This window comes from Macrobrachium rosenbergii, chromosome 13 (assembly GCF_040412425.1).
Source record: "Macrobrachium rosenbergii isolate ZJJX-2024 chromosome 13, ASM4041242v1, whole genome shotgun sequence".
In the NCBI taxonomy this organism is placed as follows: domain Eukaryota; kingdom Metazoa; phylum Arthropoda; class Malacostraca; order Decapoda; family Palaemonidae; genus Macrobrachium; species Macrobrachium rosenbergii.
This window is the reverse complement of record NC_089753.1, coordinates 27,001,413-27,011,412: the sequence shown is the minus strand read 5'-3', so window position 1 is coordinate 27,011,412 and position 10,000 is coordinate 27,001,413. Positions and strand designations below refer to the sequence as shown.

The 10,000-nt window shown below is 39.0% G+C and overlaps 1 protein-coding gene across 1 annotated transcript in view; it reads left to right on the top strand.

The window, feature by feature from the left end:
* LOC136845069 (fibroblast growth factor receptor-like 1) overlaps positions 1 to 10,000 on the top strand; it is a 599,462-nt gene that overhangs the window by 99,575 nt on the left and 489,887 nt on the right. The gene's annotated exons all lie outside the window — the stretch shown is intronic.

The window sequence follows — 10,000 nt, the reverse complement described above, 5'->3', positions numbered from 1 at the left end:
TATATATATCTTATACACATACATACATACATATATATATATATATATATATATATATATATATATATATATATATATATATATATATATATATATAAGTAAAAGTAATCAACACACAATCACCTGTGGGAAGGACAAATTTCGGACTCACATCGAGATCGAACCCAGGTTCAGTTGGTTGCGGCCTTGCCATTTAGTTGAAAGGCCTGGGATCGATCCAGATGTGAGTTAGAAGCATATATATATATATTATATATATATATATATGGTGATATATTATATGTGATATTTGCCCCTGTAGGGAGGCAGTGTCGTTAGTGCACCTCACGTGGTGCACTGTAGGCATTACTTAAGGGCCTTTGCAAGTCCCTTCGGCCCCTAGCTGTAAGAAAGAGAATACAAACGGAGGTACAGCAAAGGGAATTAAAGTAGCTGCAGTTAACGGCCGAGGGGACGCCACAAAGAACCAGAAGTAATGCCTACAGTGCGCCATTTGAGGTACACTAACAGCACTCCCTCCCTACGGGGAAGGTATTCACGGATATTCGCGTCGGATTAGGTAAGATTTAGGTGACACCGATTTACATTTATAAAGAAAAAAAAGATAGTCATGTACCTACTCAAAATAGTGACTGATAGAAGTTAGTAATTGGTATTTAATTCCCTGTTATCCATCAAAGACTGTTGACAGGACGAATTACCTGTGTGTCACCTGCTCGTCGCTCATCTGAATGTCATATTCATTAAGTTAATTTTTTTTTTCGAAGTCGCTCTGGGATTAAGCGAATCTTATCGTCTGTTGCCGAGAGAGAGAGAGAGAGAGAGAGAGAGAGAGAGAGAGAGAGAGCAAGTGCTTATATCAATGAAGTGTTTTATCATTTAATCTGTTTGTGTGTGTTATACTGATATGAATTTATGAATTTGGTATAGTCTCTCTCTCTCTCTCTCTCTCTCTCTCTCTCTCTCTCTCTCTTCTGCTCAGTTATTTTGCAGATAATTGATATTTGATTTTGCTGATAAGACAAGTATCTCTGAATCTGGTCTCTCTCTCTCTCTCTCTCTCTCTCTCTCTCTCTCTCTCAGTTATGCTGATATATGAATTTATGAATTTGGTATAATAAGTATCTTCTCTCTCTCTCTCTCTCTCTCACACACACACTTATGGTGACATATGAATTTATAAATATGGTATAAGTATCTCTCTCTCTCTCTCTCAGTTATGCAGATATTTGGATATTTGATTTTGGCATAAGTATCTCTCTCTCTCTCTCTCTCTCTCTCTCTCTCTCTCTCTCTCTCTCTCTCTCTGTTATGCTGATACAAGTATTTATGAATTTGGTATAATAATTATCTCTCTCACACACACACACACACACACACACACACACACACACACACACACACACACACATTCAGCCCCGATAATCCAAGCATACATCAATCTCAGGACTAAGAAAATGTATAGGAGCCTTGAAAGGATCTCAGATTAAGAAAATCCTCGCAGGTTAATCTTAGAGAACGATATCAAAGTTAGAATTTAGATCGGCCAAGTTTCTATAATCCTATAATCCTCCTTCCTCCCCCCCCCCCCTTCCCTCCATCATGTCTAATCCACCACCCCTGCAATCCCCTCCCCGATAATCCGTACGCGTATCAATCAAGTCCAGAGCCCTTGTGAACTAGACCACTGAAAGATAACGTTATCAGGAGATCGGTCGTAACTTCTCCTGGTTTATGGCGTTTACACTTGACACTAACACAAGCTCATTTCGTTTTCATTCTTTTCTTCTTTTTTTTTTTGAAAGGCAGGGTCTTGCAAACTAATCGTTTTTTGAAAGACGGGGCCACAAACTCATTTTTTAATTTTTTTTTTTTTAAAGGCAGGGCAACAAACTCATTTATTTATTTATTTATTTTGAAGGTAGGGCACCAACTCATTGATTTTTTTTTTTTTTTTTTAAGGTGGGGCCACAAACTTTTTTTTTTTGAAAGGCTGACCACAGACTCTTTTTTTTTTTTTTAAAGCAGGGCCAGAAACATTGTTTTCTTTCCTTTCTTTTTTGAAAAGCAGAGCCACAAACTAATTTTTTCCATTTTTTTTTTTTGGCCACATTTTTTTTTTGGAAAGGCAGGGCCGGAAACTCCTTTTTTTTTTATATTTTCAAGACAGAGCCACAAATTCAGACTCATTTCTCCTTTATTTAAAGGTGGCACGTTGCTTCGTTCTGGGTGGGTTGTGAGATGGGATGGAGTGGATGGGAGTAGGGGCGGGTGTGGTTTATTATTAACTAATCGTGGTTATATTTTTATCTTCAACATTTCCAAGCGTCTCTATCTATTATAAGTTTCTCGTCTCTAATTTAATTTTTCAATCGACTTCGAGTACTCTACGCCTCTGTAGAGCTGTACGTAGTGAATGGTGTACCTAATTAGTCGACTGTTGTGGGTCGCACTTACGGTGGAGTGAGAGAAAGAGAGGAGAGAGATAAAACATTAGACTGGAGGGCCTTGACCATGCCATGTTTACTCGGATGACACCCCAGATTGGATCTCTCTCTCTCTCTCTCTCTCTCTCTCTCTCTCTCTCTCTCTCTCTCTCTCAGTTTTTCAGTTGACACGCAAACTTCCTTTATAAATCTCTCTCTCTTAGTTAACATTCAAACTTCCTATATCTCTCTCTCTCTCTCTCTCTCTCTCTCTCTCTCTCTCAAATTTTATCAGTTGCCATGCAAACTTCCTTGATAACTCTCTCTCTCTCTCTCTCTCTCTCTCTCTCTCTCTCTCTCTCAGTTGATATGCAAACTTCCTTTATAACTCTCTCTCTCTCTCAATTTTTCAGTTGACACGCAAACTTCCTTTATAAGTCTCTCTCTCTCTCTCTCTCTCTCTCTCTCTCTCTCTCTCTCTCTTTTTCAGTTGACACGTAAACTATAAGCTCTCTCTCTCTCTCTCTCTCAATTTTTATCAGTTTATAAACTTCCTTGATAACTCTCTCTCTCTCTCTCTCTCTCTCTCTCTCTCTCTCTCTCTCTCTCTCTCTCTCTCTCAGTTTTTATCATGCAAACTTCCTTGATAACTCTCTCTCTCTCTCTCTCTCTCTCTCTCTCTCAGTTGATATGCAAACTTCTCTCTCTCTCTCTCTCTCTCTCTCTCTCTCTCTCTCAGTTGATATCTCTCCTCTCTCTCTCTCTCTCTCTCTCTCTCTCTCTCTCTCTCTCTCTCTCGTCAGGAAAATTTTCCCATGTAGCTTGTGCCCACGTCAGCACATTTCGACCTGACCAAAGGGAATGAGATGCCCCCACTTATAAACCCTTTTGACACTTGGCATGTTACAACCATGTTATACCCATGTCGTGACACTTAGTGAGTTTATGTTGCGGTCGTGACAATCGAAGTTTTATGCGGGCGGCGTGACGAGGGAGACATTTTATACCGCCATAAAAATTGATAATGAGGGCGGGTGTTAGAATCGGCTTTGAATCTCGAATCCCCCTTACAGGTGGAAATGGCTACTCTTTTTCTCTTTTGGGGGTTTCTGGGGGAGCGGGGGCGTTCCTGAAGAAGGTCTAGTTATTAAGGGTAGATGAGGATGCTTTCCCTGATAATAATAATAATAATAATAATAATATAATAATAATAATAATAATAGGAATGATGATAATAATAATAATAATAGTATTACTCTTTCTCATAGGTCCCAGCGCTTGACCTTTTGGCCAAAATTGTATATTCCATTCCATTCCAATATAATAATAATAATAATTATTATTATTATTATTATTATTATTATTATTATTATATAATGATATAATGATGATGATTTTGATGTTGAGGAGGAGGAGGAGCCCCCCCCCCCTTTGTTGTTCGATACACTGTACGAAATCCTCCGTCAAAACTTTCATAGAAAAGATATGTTGCATATAATTGATACAATGCTGCGTAGATTAGGATTCTTGTTAGCACAGAGTACACCTTACCAGATCCCCTTTGAAAGAGATATATTCATGGTTCACTCCTGTCTTGTGTCTTTTTTTTTTTTATTTTCTCATATTTTTTTTGTGTTGCAGATCTGAAAAGTATGGAAACCTGTTTTGGGTAATCTCTCTTATGATGAGTTTACTCTGATCTTTTCCCAGGTAGCTATTTTCTGTCTCGTGAAAGTTGTGTGGTGTTTCTGTCAGAATCGTTTTGAAAGATTTCTCTCTCTCTCTCTCTCTCTCTCTCTCTCTCTCTCTCTCTCTCTCTCTCTGTATGACAAAATGAAATTTCTAAGGTGAATAATTTATTTGATTTCTCTATCTTTGGAAGGTAAAGTTTTCAGTTTTTTCCTCTCTCTCTCTCTCTCTCTCTCTCTCTCTCTCTCTCTCTCTGTAATGCTAAAGCAATACACCTTTTATATATTTCGCCATGTAATAAATATTTCAGCAATACTTACATTGCGTTAAACTTCCACAAAAGAAATAAACAGCTGAAAGGAGATATCGAAATGCTCTCTCTCTCTCTCTCTCTCTCTCTCTCTCTCTCTCTCCTCCGCGCCCAAACTTACTTTTGAGTATAACACCCAAGCCACGCCTTCTCATATTTCACCAGAGCTCACTTTGGCGTAGAGAGAGAGAGAGAGAGAGAGAGAGAGAGAGAGAGAGAGAGAGAGAGAGAGAGAGAGAATCATAATAGTATTTAGACTTGGAAACTCGACGAGGGGGATATCTGGTAAGGTGTTGAGGCTCCGGTATCGAGCGCTTCCGAACATACGTATGTGAGTTACTATTGAAAAGGAAACGTTTGCTGGCTTCAAATCCTCGCTCCAGTGGGCGCGGCGAAGCGTTTTAATTAACGTTTTCGTCCGCTGCTTTCACGTCTGAGCAAGGTCGGCGCTTTTGATAAGCGGGCTCGCCGCGTTTTCCTGCGTTTGCTTGCTGTTGCTTGCTGTATAGTGACTTCGTGCTTTTGTCTGTGTGTATTTTAATTCTGGAATGTTATTCGTATTTATATCTTCCTGGAGTTATGTTTATTAATTTTTAGCTTTCTGTCTGGCCTCTGATCTGAAAAACTGCTGAGGCTAGAGGGCTGCAAATTGTTATGTTGATCATCCACCCTCCAATCATCAAACCTACCAAATTGCAGCCCTCTAGCCTCTTCAGTAGTTTTTATTTTATTCAGGGTTAAAGTTAGCCATAATCGTGCTTCTGGCAACGATATAGGACAGGCCAGCACCGGGCCGTAGTTAAAGTTTCATGGGCCGCGGCTCATACAGCATTATACCGAGACCACCGAATGATAGATCTATTTTCGGTGGCCTTGATTATACGCTGTACAGAAAACTCGATTAGGCGTTTGGTCTTACATATCGGTGACGTACTGTTGGTAACATTTGTACCTGGCTTTTATGCTTACATGCGTGCGCGCGCGCGCGCGCTTCTTCTGTAGTTTACTAAAGCAGTGATAAGCCTTCAAATTGATTGTCACAATATTTGCATACGTCAGCGAAAAGATGCATTGATACAGACTGGAAAAAAAGGCGCGTTCTATTGAAGAGGTCCGCGCATTCGATTGTGCTTGAAAACTTCCTCTCTCTCTCTCTCCTCCTCCTCCTCCTCCTCCTCCTCCTCCTCCTCCTCCTCCTCCTCCTCCTCCTCCTTCTTCTTCTTCTTTTTTTCTTCTTCTTCTTCTTCTTCTTCTTCTTCTTCTCCATTTTCTTCTCCTTCTTGTCTCCCATCTTCTTCTTCTTCTTCTTTTTCTTCTTTTTCATTTCCTTCTCCTTCTCCTTCTTCTTCTTCTTCTCCTTCTTCTTCTTCATCCTCTTCTTTTTTCTCTCCTTCCTCTCCTCCTCCTCCTCCTCCTCCTCCTCCTCCTCCTCCTCCTCCTCCTCCTCCTCCTCCTCTTCCTCTTTCTTCTTCTTTCTCTCTCTCTCTCTCTCTCTCTCTCTCTCTCTCTCTCTCTCTCTCTGCCGAAAACAAATCATCATCATCATATCATCACTCCCCAACAGAATGAACCCTTCTTCGTTCCAATCGAAGCCGCCCGAGTGTTATTGAAACCGGGCGAAACCCATTGAACCTGTCGTTGCAGATTACCCCGTCGTCAGCCCTTCGGACTGCCTGCTGCAGGTGCTGCCTCTGCTGGTACTTCTGCTGCAGGAGACATGAAGAAAACCCGTTTGTACGCGATTGCGTCCGAGTCAACAAAGCGTTTATCGAATCGCTTAAATAGAGTTTTTTTTTTTTTTGAGGTTTTAAAGGGAAAGTTCGCTTTATTTTTTTTTATTTGATAATTTAGGTTTTCCTGTCATTTCTTGCGGTTTTAATTGATTGCAAGGATTTTCATTTTCCGGGCGCGAGGTCGAAGCTCTGCTCGGAAAAGGGATATATTGGTCATTTCATTTTTAGAAATTCGGATTTTGTTCCCTCAGGTTGTAGGATATCATGACGTTTAGCTATATATATATATATATATATATATATATATATATATATATATATATATATATATATATATATATATATATTAGATACACATATATGGTCTGTTTATCAGCAATGTCCCCTGAGAGTCTATTGTGATTTTTAGCCAAATGAGTTTTAAAGGCCACTCCTACCTCGACACCGGCCTGAGTGGGGATATGGAGTCTCTAACGGTTGTGTATGTTCTGTCAGTACTGTTCTTGTAGTATATATATTTGTGATGTCTCATACTCTGTATCAGTCCTTCTGGCAATGGCTTGGAAATAAAGTCGAAACCGGTCAGGACCTACACCCTGTTTCTTATTTATTGTGATATATATATATATATATATATATATATATATATATATATATATATATATATATATATATATATATATATATATATATATATATACAGTATATAGTGTGTGTGTGTGTATATATATGCATTAATGACATTATCATTAAAATAAAAATCTATGTAAAGAATAAAGTAAAAGTAACGACAAAAATACCAAGAAGATTTATCTCGGAAAACAGGAGAAGCAAGAGACTTATAAAAGCCTATCCCCTTCCTCCCCTTCCCCATCTCCGCCCCCATACACCGAAGGATCCTGAACTTCCACTCACCACTGCCGACCGCCCCCTTTAAGGGCTCAGGCTAGGATCTCCTTTTATTCCTTAGGGATTTTGCGGTTATTTACTGTAAGGTAATTTACGGGCTTCTGTTGTGGTTCTTCCTGAGTTCTTCCTGAAGAAGGGAAAAAGTGAAATGGGAGATGGAGAGGAGGAGGAGGAGAAGATTGGCGGCCATTGTGGTCTTTCTGTCCTTCGGTTGTGATTTCTCTCTCTCTCTCTCTCTCTCTCTCTGCTCTTTGCTTTTGCATGTTATCTTTCGTTGATATTGCTTTGTGTTCCCATATTTAGAATTACCGTTCGTTGCTCTCTCTCTCTCTCTCTCTCTCTCTCTCTCTCTCTCTCTTCTTGCTTTTGCATGTTATCTTTCGTTGATATTGCTTTGTGTTCCCATATTTAGAATTACTTTGTTGCTCTCTCTCTCTCTCTCTCTCTCTCTCTCTCTCTCTGGCTTTTGCTTTTGCATGTTATCTTTCGTTGATATTGCTTTGTGTTCCATATTTAGAATTACACGCTCTCTCTCTCTCTCTCTCTCTCTCTCTCTCTCTCTCTCTCTCTCTCTCTCTCTCTCTTTCTCTCTCTCTCTCGTATTTTGCAGTATACTTTTGCGTGTTAGTCTTCATCATTTTATCGATAATTTTCTATCTCATTTTGGTATGGATTGTTCTTTTTTTTTGTTAAGAGATTTTCTCTCTCTCTCTCTCTCTCTCTCTCTCTCTCTCTCTCTCTCTCTCTCTTGATCTCTCTTATTTGATCTCCTCTTGTTTGGATTTATCCGGTTCTAAATACACACACGCACACACCCACACGCATATATATATATATATATATATATATATATATATATATATATATATATATATATATATATATATATATATATATTTTTTTTTTTTTTTTTTTTTTTTTTTTTGCAGACTTCTCACCTGAAGTCTTCCCTTACTGTCTCAAAATTCATCACAGCTCATCTGACACTTTAGAGTTTAGACCTTGCTTTGGACGTTTGTGAGAAGACATCCCTTGAGCGAAGCGAGGAAGATAAGAGGCCGCGTCCGAGCCGGGAGAGCGAAAGATGATCTCGAATTACCTCTTCCTAAAAGCTCCTGACGGCGGGGATATGTCTAATCGGCCTTGTTGACGCTTTTAATCGCTTGATAGAATCGGAAGGAGGAGGAGGAAGAGGAAGAGGAGTTAGGAAGGAGGAAGAGGAGTAGGGGAGGAGGAAGAGGAAGAGGAGGAAGATTTGGAATAGGAGGAGGAGGACGAGGAAGAAGAAGAGGAATAGGAGGAGGAAGAGGAGAGAAAGAGGAGGAGGAAGAATAGGAATAGGAGAAGGAGGAAGAAGAGGAATAGGAGGAGGAGAAGGAAGAAGAAGAGGAGGAGGAGGAAGAAGAGGAGAAGGAGGAGAAAGAAGAGGAGGGAGAGGAAGAGGAGGAGGAGGAGGAGGAGATGAAGAGGAAGATGAGGAGGAGGAGGAATAGGGGCGGAGGAGGAGGAATTGGCTGATCTTCGGAACGTTTTCCTGAACGTTTTTTGACTTGAGGGGCCGCTCGCTCTTATAGTGACGAAATTCAACCGTGGCTTTTATATAAATGGCAAGCGGTGTTTGCCTTGACTCTCTCTCTCTCTCTCTCTCTCTCTCTCTCTCTCTCTCTCTCTCTCTCTCTCTGAAAATTGTCGAAGCTGCAAATGCACATATCCCGTGAATGCCTTTCTTATCAAATAAACTCTCTCTCTCTCTCTCTCTCTCTCTCTCTCTCTCTCTCTCTCTCTCTCTCTCATCCCCAGTGTCGAGTAATTGTGCCTCTTCAAGTCGTTGTGTGTTGATTATGAGAGAGAGAGAGAGAGAGAGAGAGAGAGAGAGAGAGAGAGAGAGAGTCCCAATATTTGTTATTTGCTCTGAAGCTGGAGTATAATAATCTTTGCCTTCATTATGGAAATCGCTCTGCGCGTTGGCAAGGTTTTTTTTTTCTTTATTGTTTTATTTGCGCTTCGGCAAAGTTTTTTCTTTTTATTAATTTTTTTTTCTTTGCGCTTCGGCAAAGTTGTTTTTTCTTTTTTTTTCTGAGTTTTGGCAAAGTTTTTTCTTTTTATTTATTTTTTTTTCTTTGCGCTTGGTATTTTTTCTTTGCGCTTCGGCAAAGTTTTTTTTGCGCTTCGGCAAGTTTTTTTGCGCTTTTTTTTTTGCGCTTCAAAAGTTTTTTTTGCGCTTCGGCAAAGTTTTTTTTGCGCTTCAAAGTTTTTTTTTTGCGCTTCGGCAAAGTTTTTTTTGCAAAGTTTTTTTTTGCGCTTTGCGCTTCGGCAAAGTTTTTTTTTTTTTGCGCTTCGGCAAAGTTTTTTTTTATTTTTTTTTTCTTTGAGCGTTGGCAAAGTTTTTTCCTTTTTATTTATTTTTTTCTTTGCGCTTCGGCAAACTTGTTTTTTATTTTTTTCTTTGCGTTTCGGCAAAGTTTTTTGTTTATTTGTTTATTTGCGCTTCGGCAAATTTTTTTTTCTTTGCGCTTCGGCAAAGTTTTTTCTTTTTCTTTGCGCGTCGGCAAAATTTTTCCTTGTTTTCTTTGCGTTTTGGCAAAGTTTTTTCCTTCTTTCTTTATTTCTTTTTTTTCTTTGCGATTCGGCAGTTTTTTCATTTTATGTATTTTTTTAAAGCGCAGTTTTCGTTGCATGTATATTTTCTAAATAAAAATTGAAGCGGATTTTTTTATCGTTTTCTTTCTCTTCTGTTTTACCATCCACGCTATTATTATTATTATTATTATTATTATTATTATTATTATTATTATTATTATTATTATTATTATTATTATTATTATTATTATTATTATTTTCCTTCTGTATATCTCGCAATTACTTGAGTTTATCATCGCTGATTTTTTTTGCATTTATTTCCCTTCTCTCTCTCTCTCTCTCTCTCTCTCTCT